This window comes from Entelurus aequoreus, linkage group LG12 (genome assembly GCF_033978785.1).
Source record: "Entelurus aequoreus isolate RoL-2023_Sb linkage group LG12, RoL_Eaeq_v1.1, whole genome shotgun sequence".
Classification (NCBI taxonomy): Eukaryota; Metazoa; Chordata; class Actinopteri; order Syngnathiformes; family Syngnathidae; genus Entelurus; species Entelurus aequoreus.
In genome coordinates, this window is record NC_084742.1 from 36,502,994 (window position 1) to 36,530,973 (window position 27,980).

Consider the following 27,980-nt stretch of genomic DNA (forward strand, 5'->3'; position numbering starts at 1 on the left):
GTACACAAACTATTGAATTTAGAGTTAAACTGAAGTGTAACCACTTTACGTGTTGACATTATTCTACTGATTCTGTGCAACAGGATTCTACTGTCCTTTGACCTGACCTGACTATGAGTCCAGTTCACAACATTTCCGACTTTTAACTTAGCAACCCTAGTAATAATAATAATAATAATAATAATAATAATAATAATAATAATAATGGATTAGATTTTATATCGCGCTTTTCTATTATTAGATACTCAAAGCACTCACAGAGTAGTGGGAACCCATCATTCATTCACACTGGGGGTGGTAAGCTACATTTGTAGCCACAGCTGCCCTGAGGTAGACTGACGGAAGCGAGGCTGCCAGTTTGCGCCTACGGCCCCTCCGACCACCACCTATCATTCATTCACCATTCATTCACCAGTGTGAGCGGCACCGGGGGCAAGGGTGAAGTGTCCTGCCCAAGGACACAACGGCAGCGATTTGGATGTCAAGAGGCGGGGAGCGAACGTGCAACCCTTAGGTTTCTGGCACGGCCGCTCTACCCACTACGCCATACCGCCCCATAAGCACAGCAGGAAGATATCTCTTAATATACTTTGATACTGACAAACGTTGTTTGACATCACAGGTACATGACTGTCTGCTGTAGGACCCCAATGAAGCAAACAAGTCAATCAATCAACCAATCAATCAATCAATGATTGATAACTGGTTACACAAATCTGAGTGTACAATAGGGGACACGCCCACTGAGTGATCTCTAAGAGAAATTAAAATGCACCTGAGAAAAATTGTAAGTGACTTAGAAAATAAGGTAAAAAAAGATGGTAGATGTGATGAGGATGTGAAGTGGGAGATTGAGAATTAAATTGAAAGTATGTGTGAACCTTGCGATGAACCGTGAATGTGACAGGGACATCCTCCAACAATTTGATTTAAAGAGGGGGTATGATAAGCCCTTTCGCCGCCTGGGATGCAGTGAGACTATGGTACTGATCACCCTGAGGATCACTGCCCTTCGTGGCGAAGTTGGTAGAGTGGCCGTGCCAGCAATCGGAGGGTTGCTGGTTACTGGGGTTCAATCCCCACCTTCTACCATCCTAGTCACGTCCGTTGTGTCCTTGGGCAAGACACTTCACCCTTGCTCCTGATGGCTGCTGGTTAGCGCCTTGCATGGCAGCTCCCGCCATCAGTGTGTGAATGTGTGTGTGAATGGGTGAATGTGGAAATACTGTCAAAGCGCTTTGAGTACCTATACAAGTATAACCCATTTATCATTATCCTAGTCGTGATTTCTATCTTTGTTTTTTAACAATAAAATTGTTCAAAATCACTTGAGGGTGAAAACCTTAGTCCGCCATATTCAGATATGTTACGCCTTAAACATCTCGAAATGAGGCTTCCGCTTCATTATTGTTAGCATTTTTACCCCAAATTAGGTAGGAACATGTACCCTTGTTTCTCTTATTATTAACCTACAGCTCTACAAAATAAAGTAAAATACGTTTTTGAAGCAACAGTGCAGTAAAAATATTAACATGTAAAAACATTTTATTTATTTTATTAGTAGGTGTCTTTTGGTATGTTTTGTTCATTTCTTTGACAGCACCTGTATTCCCAAGCTAGGCTTGGTGTGTCTTGTTTTAACCCCCCCCCCCCCCCCTCCCACCATGGTTACTTTTCAATAACACTAGTTTTGTTTTCAATTCCTGGCTTCGGTGTCTTTAATTTACACCTCATTTGGTTTATACACTTTTATGTTGCGTTCTCCTACGACCCCTAGACTCTGGGCCATCTGGGAACGTAACATAAATTGGGGGCTCGTCCGGGATTTCTTGAATGTGAATTGCCTGTAGTTTGTTTGGCGTACTTGTGTGTGCGATAGACCACAATGGCACGAGTATTTGAATTAGATGAGTTTATTTGTAAACCGTCAGAAGTAATTGATAGCTGCTGTGAGGCAGATTTAATTTTGATTGCGGCACACTATGACATAGACATTAGTAATGTCTCTCTGAAAAAGGACATAAAGTTTAAGGTGTGGGACCAGCTAGTCACGCTTGGTGTTTTTTCGCTGTCCTCAGATGCTCCCAGCACTGATGCGGCAGTGGGTGCTTCTGTCTGTAGTCCTTTTGTTTCAGATGACAAGGCCATAGGCAGAGTACCACTTACCCTCCACAAGTTTCAAGGATTTTCGCCAGTGGTTTGGTAGAGGGGGCTAGGCTGAAGGTCCGGTTGGCTCGTCTCGAACATGAGGCAAATGACAGACGAGAGGCATGGGCGTTTGAACATCTGTTGACAATTGCTAAGATTGAGGCTGAGACCAAGATAAGGCTGTGAAAGCTGGAGCTGGAAATGGCTGCTACGCAGTCAACCACTCAGAGTAATCCCTCCCCTACATCAGATACCTATGACATCAGGAGACAAGTGTGTATTCCACAATTCAGGGAAACCGAGGTGGATGCGTACTTTAAGACATTTGAAAGGCTTGCCACTGCTCTGCATTGGCCTAAGGAGATTTGGGCAACTTTATATAGCGGCCTTGTCTATGGAACAAAGTATTGACAATGAGGTGGTTAAGGCTTCAATCCTACGTGTTTATGAATTAGTGCCTGAAGCTTACCGACAGAAGTTCAGGGACTATCGAAAAAAACAAGAACAAACATTTGTGGACTTTGCCAGAGAGTTAAGTGTTCGTTTTGACAGATGGTGCAAAGCGAGCAAGGCCACAGATTTGAACTCTCTTCGAGAACTTGTCCTACTGGATACTTTTAAAAAGCGCGCTCCAGAACGATGTGTGGTGTACCTAAATGTGCAAAAGGTTGATTGAGAGATGCATCAGTTTTTTCTGATGAGTATGTTCTGACACATAAAACTGTGTTTAGGCCATCTCCTGCAAAACCTCCTGTCGCTCCGTCCTTTTCCCAATCTCAAGCCAGGGCTCGTGCTAAAGAACAACAGTGCTTTTATTGTCATAGAAAAGGTCATTTGGTAGCAAACTGTCATGCTGCAGGAGCCAAACAGAAAGATAAGCCGACCATCTCCCAGCTGGAGAAGAGGCTAAAAGCCGAGCAAGAAGGTCACATCCTGGCTGAAAAACATCTGGCTGACGAGAGGAAGAGGAAGAAGATAGAGGAGGCCACGGCTGCCAGGGTGGTGGCTGTGGGTGCAGCTACAAGAGTGGAGTCCAACGATTCGCCGCGTGGTCGAATTATAGTGCTGGAGACTGAGTGCAAGAAGCTCAGCATGGACATAAAACTCAAGGAGGAGCAGATTCAGGATCTGGAGGGCAAGTGCCAGGAGTTGCCCAAGTAGAAGAACAAGAAAGACACAGAGGTGCTGATGTTGGCGCTGTCCGCCATGCGGGAGAAGACGCAGCACCTGGAGAACAGCCTGAGTGCAGAGACCAGGATCAAGCTGGATCTGTTCTCTGCACTGGGAGATGCCAAGAGGCAGCTGGAGATAGCGCAATGCCAGATCCACCAGAGAGAGCAAGAGATGGCAGACCTCAAGCAGAAGGTTTGCTCAAGCAAACCTTTTTTGCTCTGCGGTGCTCCAGTTTTGGCTGCTCCCAACTTTATCCAGCCTTTCAAAATAGAGGTTGGTCGCGTGTGGGTGAAATAATTGTGTATATATATGGACATATATTTTCAATGTAACCCAAACATAGCAACTTGTTTGAATGAACAATTATGTTCATTCTTGTTGGTGGGTGTGTTACATTCCACGTAGTAGTGGCTGTCACCCTTGTAGGTTTTGCACCCCCTCTTTGGCTAGAGTAGGTAGGTAGGTTTTTGGTTTATGCTAATTAAATAGCTTTAGTTAGTAAGCTTACCTTTCTTTTTCAGAGATGTCTTTTGGTATGTTTTGTTCATTTCTTTGATAGCATCTGTATTCCCAAGCTAGGCTAGTTGGCTAGTGTTGTGTCTTGTTTTATCCCCCCCCCACTATGGTTACTTTTCAATAACACTAGTTTTGTTTTCAATTCTTGGTTTTGGTGTCTTTAATTTATTTAATTTACACCTCATTTGGTTTATACACTGCCTTGACCTACTGTATGTTCGAGTAGCTTGTGGTGCGATTAGCCTGTCGTACGTGTTTCATGGCCTGTTGAGTTTGAAGATTAGCTACAATGTCGGGTGCTCAGGCGCCGGTAATACTCAGTATTTTGGCTGGTTTACTAAGCTGCATGTTCCAGATGATAGTCCCCTATAACTAAAACGTGGTGGCCGGTTGACTGGGTGTAAGACTAACTAAAAGACTAAATCTGTTATGTGTCATAACCGACTCACCATAGTTAGTAGGCCGTCAAGGGCTGCTACAAACTGGGAAAGTTAGCTCGCTAACGCTAGCAAACGTGTCCACGGTGTCTAAAGTTACAAAGTCAATCTGCTCTAGCAGGGCCAACCGATCCATGAGAAAGGTGCATGAAGAACAGGAAGGCATACTCACGTTATTTCTTTCACAGAGTCGAGTACTTAATTGCTGTCTTCAGAGCGGGGGGGCTTCGGACCGGGACTAGCTTAGCTAGCTTAGCATCTAGCTAGCTAAAAGTGAAGCGGAGAAACAAAGAGAGTAAGTACTTGGTACATTTGATAAGACTACTAAATGTGTTTGAGAAGGGCTAAAGAAAGCTGTTAAACAATTACAAGCAGACACATAAAAAAGATAGCACTTAGCTATGACTATAAAGCAGTCGTTCAGGAGCGAGCAGCGTTCAGGCATCGTGTTCTAGCATAACAAAACAAAAAAAACCCTACAAAACAAGGCTGCCGAGGCGGGGATGAAAGTCAAAGCAGCGTGAGGGGCCGTGGTAAGGAGGGCTTCATTGCATCTAACAACTCTGCCTCTCAAAACACACTGTTTTGGGAAGCAGCCCAAAAGTGGTTTGAAGATCAAAATCTGTGCAAAATGTTGACCAAAGAGCCATCCTTTAATGTTATGAAGACCAAAATGTGTTTTAAAAAAAAATAAAAAATGATAATACGACCCCTTTAATGCCTGCTGCGCCCCACGTACAGCAGGTGTGTTGGGAGGATAAATTGTTTTTAGAAAGTAAAAGATAAATCTTAGTTTAGGCTGTCACTTCAAACTTCCTCAAAGCAATAGCTGCTTCCTGGTGGGCTGTAACGTCTTTAAAATCACTTACTTACTTCAAGACAGCCCTGGTAACTATAAGTCAGAAATGAGTAAGTTCATCGCAGGTTCCCTTCAACGACTGTATCCACAATAGTGTTTCAGGCTTTCCAATGAACTTCTCTCCCGTTATTGTGATTATCCTGTTTGAGAGTGCATTCAGAGGTATAAAAGTATTGAAGCAAGTTGAGGTTGCCTTGACCTACAGTCCTACACAAACAAAACCTTAGTCTGACTGTGAGACGAGCGCCGCTAGATTTTGGGAAGCCTAGATGATGACGCTGAGGTAGTCTTTGCGGCTTGCATTCATCAAAACCAAGATGACAGCTTGCGCACGCGGCTTGAGTGATGTTTGTGTTTGTCCTCACTAGATTTTATTTGTTTCATCTTTAGTATTTTTAGTATTATTTTTAGTTTTCCTTTTGGAGTTATCTTTTGTCATTTTTTAATCTTTTTACAAACATTTTTGCATGGAGGATTGTGGACGTTGTTTGGGTAAATGGTAAATTGTAAATGGGTTATACTTGCACAGCGCTTTTCTACCTTCAAGGTACTCAAAGCGCTTTGACAATATTTCCACATTCACCCATTCACACACACATTCACACACTGATGGCGGGAGCTGCCATGCAAGGCCCTAACCACAACCCATCAGGAGCAAGATGAAGTGTCTTGCTCAAGGACACAACGGACGTGACTAGGTTGGTAGAAGCTGGGGATCGAACCAGGAACCCTCAGGTTGCTGGCACAGCCACTTTCCCAAATGCACCACGCCGTTTCTGGTGCAGTGTTCGAGCTCACCAGGGCGTGTGGCTCCTGCTGCTCCCGGCGGTCAAAAATATGCTGCAGAAAACAAGAATGGCTTAGCCAAAAAGATAGTTGTCAACAACATGAACTAGGAGCAGGAACCACAGCGTAACTTTGTTGCATGGAAGCAAACAAAAGCACCAGACCGAGTGAGGCAATAGGACGGAATAAATAGCTCCCTGATTAGTGCCCAGGAGCAGGTGAGTGTCCCGAACACTAATCAGAGGTAGGTGAAAACAATCTGCCATCATGGCAACTAAAACACAAAACAGGGGTGCTGAAACCAAACCTAAACAAAAAGTGAATCAACATGTACACAAACTGTGATCCGGGCAACGGATCATCACAATGGACACTATATTGACAATCACCTAATTGTGAAACGTTTTGGCACATGCCCTATAGCTTCTCTATATCCAGGGCAACCTCCAGTACAATTGGAAAGTGATATAAATCTGTCTCCAGCTCTGCCCAGAGACCTACCAAAATTCTAATGTTTATTTGCTTCATATAAGTATCTCTCCAATCCACAAAATGGAGGGACTTCAGCCTGCCAAAGAATCAAAAGTAACAGAGGCTGTTGATTGCTTTACTTCTACTTTTGTCCGGAAATGTGCAACCAAATCCTGGACCTGAGCTTCAGTGCTCCCACACACCCTCTGATTTTAAATCATTGTCTGGTCTTAAATATGTTCATTTGAATGTACGGAGCTTACTACCAAAGATGGACATGGTCAGAATGTGGGTGAATTTAACAGGGGCAGATGTTGTATTGATTTGGAAAACTTGGCTTAATAAGTCCATTACAAATAAAGGCATTAACATTAATGAGTATAATGTTTACCGCACCGATGGGCCAAAAAAACTATTAATGTAAAATCCAGATTTAATGCTTCAATTGTTCTTTCCCAGTCAATCAGTGTAGCCGAGTATTCTGGGTTCGCATATTCTGTGTACTGATATAATATAATAATAAAATAATAAATGGGAGTCATGAGAGCAGGTCCGGTCTCCACCACTTCTTTAATGTTATCTTCTCCCTTTTCTCTCTCTCCACACCTTCTTCCACAACCACCTTTATAGACCTCTTACGTCACAGCCCTACGGCAACTCTGGATGGACAAAACTCCTCCTTACCTAACATTCTCTGCTAACTTGGGACATCCTGAAAAGTTTGTTACATACGTCCCCCCCTCAATTAGAAACGTCCCCGTTTCATCACAAACAAAATAGGCAACAAACAAGGGGAAATAGAGCAGAGAAAAACAAAACAAAAAAACTTCACAATCTTAATGCACACAACAAATCAACAATATTTTTAACTGATCCACAAAGTATTGCATAAGATAGCACCCTGGCCCCTCAAAACATGCAAAAACGTGCAGATGCGAAAGAGGTCGCTCCAATCGCCCCCTGCGAGATAGTTCAGTTGTGCGCAGGAGGTCGCCCCAGTCGCCCCCTGCGAGATAGTTTGATTGTGACGCGCCATCATGCCATCAGACTTGGGGTTATAGGCAGTGAAGGAATCAATAAAGTACCATCTGGTGGTGCTGGCAGAGTCTCTGGAAGGGGCAACCACCCTGGGACCCCCCCCCCATGGGACTTACGGGCCACTCCAAAATGTCCATGACCACCCTCCTGAGGGGCCGACAAACCTGGGACCACCCCATGGGAACTTCTGGGCCACTCCAGAATATCCATGGTTACCCTCTGGAAGGGGGCAACAATTCTGGGACCCGCCCACGGGGACTTATGGGAAAACTCCAGAATGTCCATGGCCACCCTCTGGAGGGGCCGACAAATCTGGGACCCACCCACGGGGACGTTAAGGGCACCGGCGGGTCCGACACGCTCTGCACTGCTCACACCACCGTCGGATGTCTCTCAGCATGAAGGGCCAGTAGCAAGATTGCCGGGAACGCCTCCGTAACCAGCCGGCTCACGTCCGCAGCAAACACCTCCAAGCTCTCCCCCGGAGCACGCACACTCGCCGATAGGCTGGCCCCGAAGCGGTCCATCAATTGTCTCTGTCCAGCTGAGAAACTCTGGCTCCATCGCCGGTGAAGGGAGCTGTTAAGTCCATTTTTGACATTCACGCCGTGTGAGTGTCTGTCAAACAGCGTCTTGCCGAGCTTAAAAGGGTCGTCGTCACCACACCACGTGTCCGCAAAATAGCAAGGAAGCTTAGCAGCTAACTATACACGTGCAGCTAACTGTAAACTCACGAGTCCTGTGTAACACTTACTTTTTTTCTTTATTTCTTCAACACAGCAGTTAAAATCCCACCGCTGCCACCAATGTAGCCGAGTATTCTGGGTTCGCATATTCTGTGTACTGATATAATATAATAATAAAATAATAAATGGGAGTCATGAGAGCAGGTCCGGTCTCCACCACTTCTTTAATGTTATCTTCTCCTTTTTCTCTCTCTCCACACCTTCTTCCACAACCACCTTTATAGACCTCTTACGTCACAGCCCTACGGCAACTCTGGATGGACAAAACTCCTCCTTACCTAACATTCTCTGCTAACTTGGGACATCCTGAAAAGTTTGTTACATCAGTAAACAAATTGAATTTTTGGCTCTTGATATAGAAATAGTTAAATCACTACATATTACTGTGGTTGGGTGTTGCAGGCCTCCTTCTGCTTCAAAGGAGGCGCTAGAGTCATTGAAACAGCCTTATAATTCTGTTAATCTCACCCAGTTGGTCACTTTTCCCACCAGGCCTAATCCCCAAATTCCAGATAAATCTACTTTGATTGATTTGATTTTAACTAATGTGCCTCATAAATTATCATCCTTGGGTGTATTCTGTAATGATTGCATGTTATAGCTGCAAGTAGAAATACTAGGATTCTGAAGTGCAAACATCGTATTGTTTGTAGAAGGAATCTTAAACATTTCAATTAACACGCTTTTCATCAAGATTTGTCTATTGTGGACTGGGAACATAGACAGACCACAGCTCAGACCACATATCACGTTGTCTGAGCTAGCTTGGATATTTTTCAAAGACATTTTCATGCAAATTATTAATAAACATGTACTTTTTAAGAAATACAGAGTGAAGGGACAAGAAAATCCCTGGTTTTCTCCAGAACTGGCAGACATCATTCATGAACGTATAATAAGACATGGGATAAGGCAAGACAAAGTAACTCTGCCAACGATTGGTCATATTTTAGACAGCTTTGAAATCAATGCACTTTGGTTATCAAAAAGGCCAAATCAGAATATTTCTGGTCCGTCACAACTGAGAACCTCAATAACCCACAGAAATTTTGCAAAGTGATCAAATCTCTGTCTGTGAATAAAAACACGGCAACTTTTCCCACATTTGCACTTCAAGAATCAGTGCCAGCTTATGATCGAACTGAAGTCTTGAATTGTTTTAACCAGCATTTATATCGTCCGGTTCTCTATTTGATTCAAAAGGGACAACTTATTACGTACGCCTGGCATCGTGATGCCGGAGGTCGTCTTTCCAAGATGCGGAGGAACGTCAAGAAACAGCTTGCAGGTAAGAAGAATTATTCATTCTTAAGTGCAGACAAAAATATGCTGCGCGGTGCCCACTGCACGGAAAACAAGATTGGCTTAGCCAATAGGATGCTAGTCAAAAACATGAACTAGGAGCAGGAACCATGTTTGAGAAGGGCTAAAGAAAGCTGTTAAAACTTTGTTGCAGGGAAGCAAACAAAAGCACCAGACCGAGTGAGGCGAGCAGGTGAGCATCCTGAACACTAATTAGAGGCAGGTGAAAACTATTTGCCGTCATGGCAACTAAAACACAAAACAGGGGTGCTGTAAACGAACTTAAATAACAAGTAAATCAACACGTAAACAAACTATGATCAGGGCAACGGATCATCACACAACTATAAATAATCCTTGTACAGGCTGTCCCATGTTATCTGGAGATCATTTTAATTGTGCTTCTTTTACTTGTCTTGAAGTGCATAAAGCCCTAAAAACACTGGACCACAGAAAGTTCCCCAGACCTGACATGAATGAGCCTTATTTTTTAAAGCTGGTGTGACAGGATGTACATGTAGACACTAATAAAATACAGTGATTGTAAATAGCACAGTAAGCTCTTGAGTTGAATGGCTATGTCATTTTATGTTTGCAAGCTTAACATTTTTTAATTGTTAATGGCAGCAGTAAATCACAGTAATTTGTATTATAAGAAGCTAATGTTATTGTAAAGCAAAAAGCAATGCAATAAATTAAGAAATAAGTCAACCAACCTGACTAAATCCTTAAAAAAAAATTACATTAACGACAAAATAGAGGAAAACACAAATAAGCCACGTGAGCACTGGGAAATTCTCAACAACCAGCTTCCCGGTTGCAGCCAAAAACTTAAAACCAGACTCACCAACATCAGCATCAAGGAGGTTGACTCCCTCATTACAGACAAAATGGAGGTAGCAAGCAGACTTAACACCTTTTTCACCAGCATAGCCGCAACTCTTGTCAACAAGCTGTCCCACCACTCTGGTCGCTTTGGTGTAGAACACATTAAAGCCTTCTACAGAAAGCTAGGAGTATCCAACAATGATTTCAAATTAGAAATGGTCACAGCTGATGAGGTGCTTAAAAAATTGAGCGCGCTCCACCCAAACAAGGCCACCGGCCTTGATAATATTCCCTCCAGATTCCTCAGGGACTCTGCCTCCATCATTGCCCCAATCATCACGCACATAATAAACCTCTCAATTTCACAAGGCCAAGTACCAAAAGATTTTAAGATAGCAAGAGTAACTCCCCTCTTTAAAAAAGGAAGCAAATTGGAACCTGGCAACTACCGACCTGTTTCTATTCTCAGTTCCATTTCGAAAGTAATGGAAAAAATAGTTTATGAACAGGTCGATAGTTACCTCGCCACTAATAAACTCATGTACAAATTCCAATCCGGCTTCAGAACTAACCACTCCACTGACACAAGTCTTCTCTATCTGACCGACCACATCAAACATGAGGTGGACGCGGGCAAATATTGCGGCATGGTCATGCTGGACCTTCAGAAGGCCTTTGACACCGTTAACCACGCTGTACTGTTGGATAAGCTCAGAGCAATCGGATTGAACAAAACCTCATCGAGCTGGATGCAATCTTACTTGGAGGGAAGGGAACAGGTGGTAGAGGTGAACGGCACCGTGTCCCCCCCCCCCTTTCAGTGAGCTGTGGAGTCCCCCAAGGCAGTATATTGGGGTCTTTACTGTTCCTAATATACATAAACGACTTGTCATCGGCATGCGAGTGTGAATTGTTCTTGTTTGCGGATGACTCTGCCTTGCTGGTATCAGACAGGGACAAGTCACAGGTGGAGAAAATCCTCAGTGCTGAACTCTGTAGAACTTGCACCTGGCTCGCTGACAACAAGCTATCCATACACTTGGGTAAAACGGAATCCATCCTGTTTGGGTCCCACATCAACCTTAAGAAAGTCAACGACTTCACTATAAAAGTGGGTGACATTGTTATCACCAGGAAAGATGAGGTCACCTACCTAGGTTCCATTCTAGAGGCTAATGTTTCCTGTGATAAAATGGCAACCAAGGTAATCAAAAAGGTAAACCAACGAACGAGATTTCTCTATAGACTCTCCTCTCTGGTCAACAAAAGCACCATGAGGATTCTGGCGGAAACTCTCGTTCAACCCTTTTTCGATTACGCATGCACCTCCTGGTACCCTAGGACCTCCAAAACCCTCAAATCTAAACTCCAAACATCCCAGAACAAGCTATTCAGATTACTTCTAGACCTCCACCCCAGATCCCACCTCAATCCTACCCACTTCTCCAAAGTGGGCTGGCTCAGGGTGGAGGACAGAGTAAAACAACTTGTACTGAGCCTAGTCTATAAAATCCGCTACACCTCCCTGATACCGAAGTACATGTCAAACTACTTCCTTAACGTAAATGACCGCCATAACCACAACACCAGGGGGAGCTCCACTAACCACGTTAAACCCAGATTCCGATCTAACAAAGGTCTTAACTCATTCTCTTTCTATGCCACATCAATGTGGAATGCGCTCCCAACAGGTATAAAAGAAAGGGCATTTCTATCTTCCTTCAAAACCGCAATAAAAGTTCACCTCCAGGCAGCTACAACCCTAAACTAACACCCTCCCCGGATTGTTAATATTTAAATGTAAACAATCAAATGCAGATACTTTTTCTTATGCCCTCCAAGTCAGACCTACACTGTTCCAATATCCATTTCTCTGTTCTCAATTGTTGATGACGGATGATAACAACCAAACCTACACCCCAAACCCCCCCCCACACACACACACACACACACCCCGGATTGTAAATAATGTTAATAATTCAATGTGATTATCTTGTGTGATGACTGTATTATTATGATAGTATATATCTGATAGTATATATCTGTATCATGAATCAATTTAAATGGACCCCGACTTAAACAAGTTGAAAAACTTATTCGGGTGTTACCATTTAGTGGTCAATTGTACGGAATATGTACTTCACTGTGCAACCTACTAATAAAAGTCTCAATCAATCAATCAATCAGCCAGTATTAATAAGAGCCATTGTAGTACTGGAGGGCTACAACAGGGGGTGTGTTGTACTGGGAGCTATACTAGGGGACACCTGACTTCCTCCTTGCAGTCATTATACTCGTGAGCAGAACAAATTTGTGTTCATGTATCTGTATACTCGAACATCTCCCTTCTCAGGTACAAGTGTCTTTATGTAAATCGTTTTTACCCCTGAGTGTATCTTTATAGTGTTTAAACATATTTGAAAGGGTATATTTGTATGATATGTGTCTTTTCAGTCAAGGCTTTATACACGATCAAGCTAATGACACTGCCGATGTCGAATTAATGATTCATCATTGTATATTTCTCCTGAAATGTATATTTACTATAGTTTCTGAGACTAGTTCAGTGTAGTCTGTTTAGTATTAAGGAAGGATAAGTGACTTTTGTTACTAAAGCAGTATAAGCCTACTGTATTGGGTGAATTTATTTATTTATTTATTTACTTATTGAGACACCTTCCACTACTGTTACACTAAGTCTATTAATGCAAAGAAGATACAAATCTACACAAATGTTATTTGAATGTATATTTGTATAATAATACTGCAGTGCAGTTCATGAATATTTGTGTCAATACTGTGTACTTGTACATGTTTGGTTTTTGATTTATTACTGGCAGCCATTACAGACGTGAGCAGAACGAAGTTTCTGTGTATCTGTTTACTCTAACATCTTCCTTCTCAGGGCGATTAAACTGGCAGCTGATTTTATAGCAGAGCCACTTTCAATTATTTTTAATATGTCAGTTAAAGACAAAACATTCCATCAGTTTGGAAATCTGCTTTTGTCCTCCCTTTATTAAAGGGAGGTGATCCAGTAGTTAATTCTAATTATAGGCCAATATCAAATGTATGTGTCTTATCAAATATTATGGAATCTCTTGTTTGTGATCAGTCGAAAGAGTTCCTCTATTCAAATACTGTCAAGGCACGGTCTCGAACCCTCAATTCTCCCGCAGCAAGATCCTCCAACACTATGTCTGGCAGCATGCCAGGACACGCCCCCGCATGCGCCTCACGCCTCACGCCCACGCTTCGCCGCAGCTGCAGATTGTCAGCGATCAGCGCACCTGGCAGCAATCAGGAGGACAGCATAAAAACCAGTCGCTCCTTGGAACCTACGCTGGAATGTCGTTAACTCTCAGTAGTAAGCATTATGTCTCTGGCTTCCCTCTTGTTGCCCTCGCCCTTGTTGTCCGTGTCCTTTCGTCTTTTTGTCTCCCTCGCAGTACCCGCCTTGTTCCGTGTGCTCGAGCTCTGTGCTTCGACCTCCATCCGGATTTTGGACTGCCTCCCTCGATCCTCGACCCTTGCCTGGACACGGACCTTGTCGCTTCTCTCCTGCCCTCGACCTCCTGCTTGTCCCTGGACTTCCTTTGTGCCTCGCCCTCTTGTACTGACGAATAATTCATCCATCACGCACGTACAACATCCTCTTGTATTATTTACACGATTAATTCCACAATTAGTCCTGCAACCAACACATAGAGTAGCATACACCTCCCACACAATCATCAAAGGTTACAATAAACCTGGTAACCTGAGTTTCTTGGTGGTGTCGTCTCCTTCCACCCCTCGCGTACATAATAAATACAACTAGTTGTAAATATCAATCAGGCTTCAGGAAACAGCACAGCACTATCACTGCTACAATGAAAGTGGTAAATTACATAATTGTAGCGCTTGACAAAAAAAACAGTACTGTGCCTCACTTTTTATTGATCTCTCCAAAGCGTTTGACACTGTAGACCACGCTATTTTAAAATGCAGCCTGTTTCTCATTGGACTGTCAGAACATACGGAAATTATTTAGAAAACAAGACCCAGTGTATTAAATACGAGGGCCTTTGTTCGGAATGTGTCGCTGTTCATAAAGGGGTGTCACGATTGGGTCGCATGGTAATGCGCAAATCGTTTTCCCAGGATGCAGACGGAACTCCAGAGGCAATGTGCAGGTAAGACAATGCTTTATTGTCCATAAGTCAGTCAGGAATATAAATAAACAGAAAAGCGTGCCGATTGCACGGGAAGCTATGGCAAAGCTAACGGAAAAGCTGAGCATAGAAAACATGAGCAAAGAAGCAAAAAGCCTCAAATGCATGAAGCAAACAAGACAGCCAGACTGGCGAAAAGCAGGAATAAGTAGCTGTCTGATTAGTGCCCAGGAGCAGGTATGCGTCCCAAACACTAAGGTGAAACTAATCAGCACCCTTGGACACCAAGAACACACAACCCCAGGGGTGCTGAAACAGAACTAATGGAGTCTTTAACCAAACAAAACATGATCCGGACAGATCCAAGATGTCCCCAGAAAAAAAAACTAAGAAAAAGTTCAAAAGTCACGGGAGGGCAGGGGAGGACTTGGTGGTGGGTCGCCAGGCCAAGTGTCCCCGAAATCAACGGGGACGAGTCAGGTGGCGGCGGCGAGTCGAACGGCGCTGCAGCAGGTGAGGCGGGCGACCACGGAACGGCCGTCTACAAGGCCAAGTGGCGCCAGAACCTCAGCAGCTGCTGTTGGCGCAAAGGGCGTCCATGAATTGGCCACTGAGGGAGCCGCATGTGGAAACCTGATGGTTGCTTGTGCGGCACGCCAGCTGGAGGTCGCGATGGCGACGATGCTGGAGACGAAGACGGCGCCGTGGGACGGCCCACCGGAGACGAGGATGACGGCGCCGTGGGACGGCCCGCCGGAGAGGAGGATGAGGAAGGTGCCTCAAACTCCCCCGGTGGTGTCCACACTTGACGGGAATGTCATAGTAGTGGTGCATGAATATAAATACATTGGTGTTTTAATTGATGACTCTCTCACTTTCAAAGCGTTTATTGATAAACTGGTGAAGAAACTCAAACTTAAATTGGGTTTTTTCTTCCATAATAAGATATGTTTTTCTTCAGATGTAAAAAGTGCCTTGTTTCTGCCACATCTTTTATCCGTGCTAGATTATAGTGATCTTTTTTATATGAATGCTACTTGTTCCTGTCTTTAGATGGTCGACTCTGTTTACCATGCTTCATTGAGGTTCATCACAAACTGTATAGCCATGACACACCACTGTGACTTGTACTCTCTGTCCACTCAGAGACAGTGTCATTGCTACACTTTTATTTACAAGGCTCTTCTGGGACTATTGCCCGATTACATTTGTACATTAACTACACAGAGATCCAACGATCAGATGTTCCTCTCTGTCCTTTTGCTCACACTGAGCTGGGGAAAAAGCTTTTGTCTATATAGCTCCTTGTGCTTGGAACATGCTACAAACAGACTGGAAACTGACTGAATTTGTATCCTTAAATGCTTTTTCATCTAAACTTAGAGCATTTGAAGGAGCCTCAGTTATCTATAACGGTTTTACTTGATGTCCACCCTGTCATTTTAATGTGTAATGTGAATGTAATATGTGTAAGTTTGCTGCCTCTTGGCCAGGACTCCCTTGAAAAAGAGGTTTTTAATCTCAATGGGATTGTTTCCTGGTTAATAAAAGTTAAATAAACAAATAAAATAAAAAAAACAGTCCTGTGTGGCCTGCTAAAGTCGAGGTAATTACAAGCAGAGACACTATCTTAAACACTCAGAAGCAGTATGGAGAAGATAGCAATGGAAGACCACAAACACAACAAATGTAAGAAATTAAAGACCCTTTTAAAGACAGAACAAAACAGTCTGTTCAAATACTGCACAACCAGTTTATTGTTTAATGTTTAAGTAAACATTTGCAATACATTTATCTCTTAATGGAAATGGTAAGTGTGGGCTCACGGTTAATATGTACAACCAATTTATTGTTTAATGATTAAGTCAACATTTGCAATACCTTTATTGCTTAATGGAAATGATAATTGTGGGCTACCCGGATAGTACAGTTTATTTGAGGGATTGTTTTGAAAGGCAACAAACAGAGAAAGAGATGGAAAATTGCCTGTGTGACTCTATTAGGCACAGCTGGATCTTCATATGATAAAAACCACATACAAGATATTGACAAAATAATAATGCTTATACTTAACGTTTGCAACTGCAGCAAGTGATACAGAAAGTATGTGTTTTCGTATATCGAGATAAACCCCTTGTTGTAGCTGTGAGTGCACATTCATCACTTGTGTGACAGCTTTTTTCTTGGGCACAAGAGCATGAGAGCTTCCCTTTATTTTTGCAGAAATAGCAAAAGAGCTGAGTAATGCCCGGAAAAACACTAGCAATTTCAGGCTAAATTCAAACCCACATCCGTGTGGCTTTTTGGGGATCAATGGTGCACAGAGAATGGAGAAGGTGCAGAGATAAAAGTGTAGAAGGAACGGCACCATTTGTGCGCTAAACATCACATTAAATTGTCTAATCAAATGTACTGTCCTCTAAAGAGAGCTGATTTCATTCAGTCTGCACTTTGCCGCTTTAAAGCCATTCCATTCCTTCAATCGAACATTGTGACGGCGCTGTGTGACTTTAATGGAGCCCCCGTGTGTGTAATCATCTGCTGTAGCTCGATTGTAAATGATTTTCAGGCATTGGCTGGGGACTGGATTTTAGCAGCGGAGTCGTCTTTTTGTCAGGATGAAGCTAAAATCCCAGTGGACAGGAATTGGAACTCAAAGAGACAAATATTGTCAGCAGAGAGTGGGGGAAAGCTTGACCGAGTGACAGTGATTCAGGTGAGGGGTTGTTGGGGGTGGGGGATAGACTGGAGCGAGGCCGCGATCCATTTTAATGAAGCCCTCAGTGACTTTGACAAGGTGACACTGGTGGGAGAGTGACACAGGCGACGTGATGCTTACTCCTACAAGCCTGATGGTCCCAGAGTGCACTGATACGTCTTGTCAACACCATTACTCACCGTCGCTTGTTATAAGACACCAGCCTCTTGTTCTTTTTAAACCTTTGAAATAGTACCTTTAAAAAGGTCCCGTGTTGTAATAATTCATTCAATCAATCAATCAAAGTTTACTTATATAGCCCTAAATCAGGAGTGTCTCAAAGGGCTGCACAATCCACAACGACATCCTTGGCTCAGATCCCACATCAGGGCAAGAAAAAACTCAACCCAATGGGATGACAATGAGAAACCTTGGAGGGGACCGCAGATGTGGGGACCTCCCCTGGGCGACCGGTGCAATGGTTGTCGAGTGGATCTAGTTGATAGTGTGAGAGTCCAGTCCATAGTGGATCTAGTTAATAGTGTGAGAGTCCAGTCCATAGTGGGGCCAGCAGGAGACAAGTCAGCAGCGCAGATAAGTCCCCAACTGATGCACAGAGGAGTGGTCCACCCTGGGTCCCAACTTTGGACAGCTAGCGCATCATCTGTGGTCACCGAATCTGTGCCCCCCCCCCCCTTCTCCACGAAGGAGAGGGGGGCAGAGCAGAAAATAAACGGCAGATCAACTGGTCTAAAAGGGAGGGCTATTTAAAGGCTAGAGTATACAATTGACTTTTAAGATGGGACTTAAATGCTTCCACTGAGGTAGCAAAAAATTGTTTTATTTTTTTTACAAATTTTAAAAAAGACCCACAGGTGCCACTGTAGTGTATTGGAAGTGTGTTGTACAACATATAGTCTTGATGCTGGAATTTAGACGATTTACCTGTACAGTTCTACCTCAGTTTACAAACTTAATTGGTTCTGTGGTGGAGCTCAAAACATTTGTATATCAAGTCAATAATGAAAAAAGCTGATTTTAGGAAAAGCAAATACAAAAAAATAGTAAAAGTAACTAACTGCATGGACAGATAATTTTACTTGTTAAGACATCCTAAATAAAGATTTGTATATCTAGAAATTAGCAGAAGTTTTAAGATAGAAATAACTATTTTATTCTGAAAACGGGCATTATTCATCTTGCAATTCTTTTTTTTTTCTTCTTTTTTTAGTTTATTTCAAACATGAACACACGTACAGTATAATACATCACACAATTTCATATAATTTCTCTTTACATCATGTCCGAAAAGGAGTAGGAAGAAGCAACAATTATTTAATCCTACCCCTTTCCCACTTCAGAGCGTTTACAAATACATATGTTAATTTACTGACTTCTTTTTGTAACACAATGACATCAGTGAATGATTAATACAGCAGTTCTTGTCATAGATAATTAAGTGAGTCATGATAAACATACTGAGATAAAGAATATCCCATTTTCACTAAGGTTGAAGGTATTTCTCATAATTCTTCTTCTTTGTACTTTGTAAGCACTATTCATTTGAACAACCTCTTAAACTGGATCATATTAGAACATTGTTTAACTTCTTTACTTAATCCATTCCATAATTTAATTCCACATACTGATATGTTAAAGGTTTTTAGTGTCGTACGAGCATACATATGTTTTAAATTAGTTTTTCCTCAAAGTTATATTTCTCCTCTTTAGTTGAGAAGAATTGTTGTACATTCTTGGGTAGGAGGTTATACTGTAGTTTGCTTTGTACATCATTTTAGCTGTTTGCAATTTTACCAAATCATTGAACTTCAATATTTTTGACTCAATAAATAAAGGGTTTGTATGTTCTCTAGATCCAACATTATGTATCAATCTAATTTATTTTTTTGTAAATTCTTAATTTAAGCATCTGTTGCAGAATCTTTAAACAAGATTTTCTGTGTGGGGGAAAAAACTAAATATCTCTTTTGAATAGTTATTTTTTTAATTTTTAAACTAGAAGAGAACAATATGATTATTCATGCTGAAATTAGGATTAGTTAATGACTAAAAATAATTATATAGCTCTAAAACTAGGGAAACTTCTAGAAATGTGTTTTTAAATCTTAGCAAAAGATTTTAAACGTAACTAAAATAAATACACGCTGTTAGAAAAGCCACTATTGTGCAATGAGCGGGTCATGCTGCCGTTTTCTGAGCCCAACAAGGATTCTTGCGCTTGACCGATAGCCACCATCTGTTTTTTTTGGCAGATTCTGAGGTTGATCTAATTATCGCAGAGCCTGTCCATGGATGCCAAAGTCTTTCAACAGCCTGTTGGTTGATGAAGCCACTAAACTTCCGAATCCCACTTCAGCTCGTTAGACTTTGGCCTTCCATCCTCGCTGCTGCGTGTCTGCTGTCAGGTCTGTGAAGCACAGTTTCTTGTGTTTATAGGCCTCTTCGGTTAAGTCCTCCTTTCTGCTCTATGATGTTGACTGTCTTTACTGAAGGGAACCATAGTACCAGGTGTGGCCTAAGGGTGGTGGTTGCATTCTCAAGTGGAAACAGTTGCTGGCTAATATCAACTTGGATCTCTCAATCCCGGGCCACGGTTAGCTGTCCAGCTTCTGGTTTGGTAGGCTGATGGTTGGGCTTTTCCTGCCTCTCTCGGATGAATGTTGGTGCTCTGGTGGTATTAGTTGCTCGCAGGGGAAAGGAGTTGATGGTATCCCTCTTGCTTTCAAGGGCTGCTGCCAGACTTTTGAAGAAATGGTTGTTCCTCCAGGTTTAGCACTCGTGTGTGAGGCTGGTCTTACAACCGGTTCATATATGTCCAAGAGTTACTGGGGTTGGGCAAAGTGCGCAGGTTAGGTCCTTATTATACCACTGGTGAAGGTTTTTTATTATTATATATAATATATTCATGTAATAACATTGTGACAAATGGTTTTAATCGATAATTATGTTAAAACGAGAATCGATTCTGAATGGAATCATGACCCCAAGAATCAGAATCAAATCGACTTGTGTGTTGTCGTAAGAGTCCCAGTCCTACGACTAAGTACTATGCTACCTAGGCATTATTATATCTATGTATTCTTCTGCCGCACACATATCAATGTAGTTGGGTTTTTTTTGTACACTTTTAATAATTTATGAGAGTATGTTCATAACCACGGAACATCGTAACACGGAATGCTGTAACACAACGACTACCTGTATATGCCAGGTATCAGCTAAAACAACGTAACACTGGGGAAAAACTAAATCATCTAAAGTTTGCAGAGCTTCATTTTAACAAAGTTGATAGGATTCCTTTCTATTGAACTATACTACTATATTTACCAAGAACGGAACATATACTGAAGCTACATATGAACAAACGCACACGGCAAAGTAACCATTGACTTCTCGTAAGGAGAATTAGTGACATATGTTCAAGAGCTATACCGTATTTTTTTAACCATAGGGCACACCGCATTATAAGGCGCACTACCAATGAGCGGGTCTATATTCATACAAAAGGCGCACAAAAGGGGTCATATTAAGATTTTTTTTCTAAATTGAAAACACTTCCTTGTGGTCTACATAACATGTAATGGTGGTTCTTTGGACAAAATGTTTGCAGAGATTATGTTTTACAGATAATCTTCAAGTCGCTTTCTGACCGTCGCTTCAGAATGTGCCGTTATGTGGGCACTCTTATTTACGTGGTTGACCTTCGACAGCGTCTTCTCCCCGTCATCTTTGTTGTAGCGGTGTAGCATGCAAGAACGGGAGTCTAAAAAGTGTCATAAGATGGAGCTAACTGTTTTCATGACATTCAGACTTAACTTAAATCAATAACGGAGCAATAGCTCCTCACCCGTGTCTCACTAGTGCGACAATAACGCCGGAAATGTGTCCCATGAAAAAAATAAACTCTCAAAAAACTAAAGTTCAGTGGGTGAATTATGTAAGCCCACTACACCAGTAGTCTTTAGTGTTTCCTTGGCCAGTCTTAAACAGATATAAGTTAGAACTTTACAGTACTTTATATTACAAATGGCAACAGCGGAGAATGAATGCCCCATGACAAGAAGATTGAGAAAACGAAGAAGCTTATCGACTACAGCGGACTACAATGGCTGACTTATGCAGATCCAAAATACACATCAGCAGGTACCAGAAGGTAAGAAAAGTTAGTCTTTCATAATATTGTGAAACAAAATGCCAGGTAATATGTCTGCTAATAAGGGCAATTTTGAGATCCTTATACACACACCACAATAAAACCTGTATGTTGAAGCAGAGTACGTCTGACTACGGTAGCCGTAATGCTCCGACAATCCATCAAGTGGTGAGGCTTTATATCTTACCAAAGTCGTACTAAAACATTTTTGAGTGCTGTGTGTAATGTTCTATATTTGTCAATGGAACATTTAAAGTTTTGGTGTTTAATGGCGTCATCTTGCAGTCTACACGTATATCTTGTGTGTGACTTCCATCTGCTGGTCGCTCTTATCATGTACCAAATAAAATAGCTTCAAGGTCGCTAAGCACAACCAGAATTATTCCGGGTTATAAGGCAAACTGTCGATTTTGAGAAAATGAAAGGATTTTAAGTGCGCCTTATAGTCCGAAAAAATACAGTACATTACCAATGTTTCAATTCCAATTTGGGTAGTCATGAGTCAAGTCTGACAAACCACCTGTTCTCGCTGTAACTACAGTATATGCAGTAGGTGTGCTATGAGCCATGTCTTTCCTGTCTTTCCTGTCTTGCCATGTTGTAGTTGCAATGCCTCTTTGTTTAATACCTCTGATATCACAATCAATGTAAAGGCAGGAATTATCTGAGCTTGATATAAATTGAAAGGTAACTCCTCCATGTGGTAGTCTGATTACTCATTGTGTCAAGTGTCCAAATACTATCAGATGTGTAGCAAAGCTTGCTGGCTCATCAGTGGCGGTATCATGTCCATGAGAAAAGAAGGATTTTTCTTTACGGATCTTCAAAAGAAAACATTTGTGTGACCCTTTTTTCAAAAGTGGAGCAAACAAGTGAGGAGATGATAGATTTTTCTCACATTTAGTGCTCATAAACAACATCTAGAGACACTTACAGTCGTGGTAAAAAGTTTACATACACTTGTAAAGAACTTAATGTCATGGGTGTCTTGAGTTTCCAATAATTTCTACAACTCTTATTTTTTTGTGATAGAGTAATTGGAGCACATACCTGTTGGTCACAAAAAAAACATTCATGAAGTTTGGTTCTTTTATGAATTTATTATGGGTCTACTGAAAATGTGACCAAATCTGCTGGGTCAAAAGTATACATACAGCAATGTTAATATTTGGTTACATGTCCCTTGGCAAGTTTCACTGCAGTAAGGCGCTTTTGGTAGCCATCCACAAGCTTCTGGCAAGCTTCTGGTTCACTTTTTGACCACTCCTCTTAACAAAATAGGTGCAGTTCAGCTAAATTTGTTGGTTTTCTGACATGGACTTGTTTCTTCAGCATTGTCCACACGTTTAAGCCAGGACTTTGAGAAGACCATTCTAAAACCTTAATTCTAGCCTGATTTAGTCATTCCTTTACCACTTTTGACATGTGTTTGGGGTCATTGTCCTGTTGGAACAACCAACTGCGCCAAAGACCCAACCTCCGGGCTGATGATTTTAGATTGTCCTGAAGAATTTGGAGGTAATCCTCCTTTTTTATTGTCCCATTTACCAGAGGTGTGGACTCGAGTCACATGACTTGGACTCGAGTCAGACTCGAGTCATGAATTTGATGACTTTAGACTCGACTTGACAAAATGTAAAGAGACTTGCAACTCGACTTAGACTTTAACATCAATTACTTGTGACTTCACTTGGACTTGAGCCTTTTGACTTGACATGACTTGCTACTTTCCCCAAAACCTAAAGCTTAAAAAGTTATTTGGGAGCGCTCCGTTGCTTTCATTTTGTACGTGTGTGTCCATCAGCGTGTGTGCTGCGTGTCAGTACAACAGCCAATCAAATTAAATCTACATTGTTTTCATCACACAGCATTCAGCCAATCAAATTGCAGGACAATCAATGAACAAGAGTTGTCAAACAATGTGCCAGTGAGAAAGATTTATACCAAAGTTGGTTTCGTTCGGGTATAAAAACTACGACTTGGTCAACAAAAAACGAATTGCCGTATGCAAATCACGCAGTTCGAATATTACAGACGGAGACGCAACAACTTCCAACTTCGTTCGACATTTGAAGTTGCACAAAGAAGGGTAAGTTTTGAATGTAAGCTAACGTTTATTGGCTAAGTAACATGACTTTTATTTGCTGTGTAGTTAAATCAGTGAGGCTGTAAACTCACTGCTAACGTCATAACCATAGACATCTTATAAGTAGACGCAGCATCGAGCGCTACTGCCTACTGGCGCAGACGAGACGCGGGGCCGCCATCTTGGAGTGGTGATCCGCTCCACTCAGTGCAATTCATTTGTCAGAAGCAATGAACTGTCAGCGCATTTAATTCATTTTACCTCACTGAATACCACTCATTTTCACGCGCTTTTTTGTCATACGTGTAGCTATGATAACGGACACATGTTTTATTATTCATAGTTTGCTTAACAGTAATATAATATTCTTATATGCTATAAGTGACCAGACGTCCGAGATCAAAACTGGGAATATAATCCCAGAGAAGGGGAAAAAAACGGTCAGCTATTTTTAAGTTGAAGAAACAATATGATTATGTTATATATACATGTGTATATCCTACATAAACAATGTATGAATACATTAGATATCTACATATCGTATAGACCGTATCTCTGTTGCTGCAGCAGCAGAGAGTTTATTCTGTCTTGACACTTTGTATTGTTATTTTGTATTACATTCTTCCCTTAAATGATAATGTTTACAGTGATTGTTATATATGTATTTTTTATGTATGTCGCTTTGGATAAAAGCGTCTGCCAAATACTTAAACATATATAAACACCTGAAACTCTTTATATCAGCTAAAACCACCAATCTCTTTCACTGGATTCAGAATAAAACCAAATGCTGTCTTACCCAACAATGTTAGTATTTGAATATTGTTACTTGAAGACTTATTCCTGGTTACAGTTATACTGTTAAGAAAGTATTGTCTTATATTTTGCCTAAAATGAGAATGCATCATAATCAGTGGCGGCTGGTGAATTTTGTTTTAGGTGGGGCTGAAAGTTTGTAAACCAAACCCCTGTAGGGGCGTCATCCTCCCCCAGAAGATTTCTTTGTGATTTTCACATACAAATATTGAAGATCTTTGCTCCTTCTCAACTCTGTGGTAATGTTATTTTCATAAAATACAACCAATAGTACATTAATGTTAAATCTTACTTGTGAAAAGTAATCCCCCGATTCCTATTTTCAACAGTCCGCTCATTTGAGCAGGAAAACGCTGAACACCAGCCCGGCATCTTTGTTTTCTACCTGTCAACTGTCAGTTTAGGCTGCTCGCCGCCTCCTCATCACCACTTCAAGATGCAATTTGCTTGCGTCACAGCAACCAATACTGCGTCTACTTATAAGATGTCTATGGTTATAACATCATTTCAAACACAGCAATATGTTGCGTCCACTGCAGTTTGCTACCTTATTCATACTTTTTGTCAAGTGATTTTTTTAAGCAGGGTTGCATGAGGTACCTATACTTAACGTTATGTTAGTCAATGTATCACACACAGTAACGTAACATTAGACGGCGGTCAGCAGCACCGCGTATTTTAGCCACCTACAAAAAGACAAACATAGTCAAATAAAGGTCAGTTAAAATGTATACTATATTAAGAATATGTGTACATATTGCATAGGGCCCTGACATCTAAAAAGTACAACTCTGTTCATTGTTATGTTCATGTATTTGTTATGTTTTTCATGTGTACGCACACATAAACACACATACAGTATGAGATGAGATCAATAAGATAAGGTAAGAACAGAATAGAAACTGCTGTGGAACTAGTTACAATGCAATATGCCATGGAAATACAATGTTAACACTTTTGTACAAATAAGTACAGTTACACTTGTTTTTGCAAATGTCTTTATTCTGTAAAGGAATGAGTTAAATGTTTAAAATTGTTTAAACTATTAAAATGACTGGTTAATAGTGCTATTATGAATTGCAATGTCAGTACTATTTTTTTTTCATGCTATTTCAAATGCACTTGTTTTAATAAATAAATACAGCGGTTTAAAAGCATACACAATCTGTGTAAAAATATTAGTCTGTGGTTAAAAGGACTTGAAAGGACTCGAAACTCAAAATGCAGGACTTGTGACTTGACTTGAGACTTTCCAGTCTTGACTTTGGACTTGACTCGGGACTTGCCTGTCTTGACTCGGGACTTGACTCGAGACTTGAGGGCAAAGACTTGAGACTTACTTGTGACTTGCAAAGCAATGACTTGGTCCCACCTCTGCCATTTACTCTCTGTAAAGCACCAGTCCCATTAGCAGCAAAACAGGCCCAGAGCATAATACTACCACCACCATGCTTGACGGTAGGCTGGTGTTCCTGAGATTAAAGGCCTCACCTTTTCTCCTCCAAACATGTTGCTGGGTATTGCGGCCAAACAGCTCAATTTTTGTTTCATCTGACCACAGAACTTTCCTCCAGAAGGTCTTGCGGGGCGGTATAGCTCGGTTGGTAGAGTGGCCGTGCCAGCAACTTGAGGGTTGCAGGTTCGATTCCCGCTTCCGCCATCCTAGTCACTGCCGTTGTGTCCTTGGGCAAGACACTTTACCCACCTGCTCCCAGTGCCACCCACACTGGTTTAAATGTAACTTAGATATTGGGTTTCACAATGTAAAGCGCTTTGAGTCACTTGAGAAAAAGCGCTATATAAATGTAATTCACTTCACTTCACTTATCTTTGTCCATGTGATGTCAAATGTCTTTGTCCGTGTGATGTATGTATACGTTTCATCCAGCAGTTTTGGTCACATTTTCAGTACACCCATAATAAATTCATAAAATAACCACATTTAATGAATGTTTTTTGTGACAAACAAGTATATGCTCCAATCACTCTATCACAAAAGAATAAGAGTTAGAAATTATTGGAAACTCAATACAGCCATGACATTATGTTCTTTACAAGTGTATGTAAACTTTTGACCACGATTGTACACGTCTGCTAGAAAAACATCAATTAAAAAAAAACAACAACACTTTTTAGGACCTTTAAGGTTTTTTGTTTGCATCCTTTCCTCTTTTATTTCAATTAAATCATATCCTCTCAAGAAAGCAGTGGTTGTCATGGGAATCGACTCTTGTGGACGTTTAAATGAGATCTGAGGAATGAAAAAAGACAAAGACAAGAAGCGGCTCGGGGTAGGGGGTGGAAGGGCATTTTTCCAGACAGACTTTGATCCATAACTTCAGCTCTGAATTTGAGCTGCTTGACAAAGCAAAGGGATTGAGATTCCTTCTCAGGCGTCCGCTGTGGTTGGAGAGAAGCATAGCTAACAAGGCTGATCGGTGTCTAAATTGCTTTGCAAAGCACACAGAACAATGAAGACGAGGCTGATGGCACAATGTGGTTAAAACTCTCAAGGAGGCGTGGGCAGAGAGTGAAGAGCGGAAATGAGAGGAGAGATCGAGTATAGGAACTTATGTACTTTCGAGTAAAACCAGTAAAATCCTTCCATCACTATAATATCATTTCGCAATCTGCAAGCTTTGCAAAATATTTCAAATACTAACAAATAACCAATCTTTTCTGATGTGGCTTTTTCTGATCTCAGCATCTTGTCGTCAGTTTAGATGAATCACAGATCCTAAATAATATATCCTTACTACCGCCATTTCGAATAGAGTGGAGACTATTTGTCACAACCAATCTGTTGTACCAATCTTATTTTTCATGCAATCCCTTCTGATAATGAAGTACCAAAAATAATGATTTAACAACGATAAACACAAACACAAAGACAGCCTTAGTATTTATTGTGCCAATCCTGTGTGTGCTGACCGCTGATGGTCAGCTCCCTTAAAGAGTAGTCGCTTTTCTCTGCCCTTGAAGGTCACTAAGAAACTTATTTTCCCATTATGAACTTTTGCAGACTTTTACAAAAACCCAATTATAACATGAAACATCAAGACTCCTTGTAGTTGTTTTTTTTCTTCAACCCCCATCATACTGACCTTCAAGAAGTTTGTGATAATACAGAGCATATTCTTACACGCACAAATCGTGTCTGAACTTCACAGATGGACAATTAGTATGTTTACTTTCATTGTGCTTCTTCTGCATTATTGCATAACTACAGCTAGGCACTGGAAGCTACTTTTAGTCTCTCCATAAATGTTATTAAGCGCGACAGCCAAACGACTCTCACGATCAAGCAGGACAGTTTTACATAGTAATTGTCCTTGGAATGGCAGGCTTTTACTACGTTGTATCATGTTTGATCAATGGTGTCAAAATTGTGGCTGGGTGGACGTTTGCGCCTCCTCAGTGACAATTGCTCTGAGACTGCAAGGGAAGCTCAGCTTCCCCTAAAATGTAAAAAAAAAAAAAGAAAAAAAAGTGGGCAAATATGTACTTTCGTGTTTACATTTCATTGGCTGAATATGCACTAGAATGCATTCAACTTTTGTTGTTTTGTTTGCTTTACTTTCAAGATGCCGTTCATCCTCTGCTTTGCTGGGCTCTTTTTTTCTTTTGCCTGTCTATATTAAGAAGAAAACATACCTTTTTGCTTCTTATTTCTGCAGCAGATCATTGACGCGTGTCCCCATCGAAAAAAATGCATCATCACAACTGCGACGAGACAGGATTATGCAAT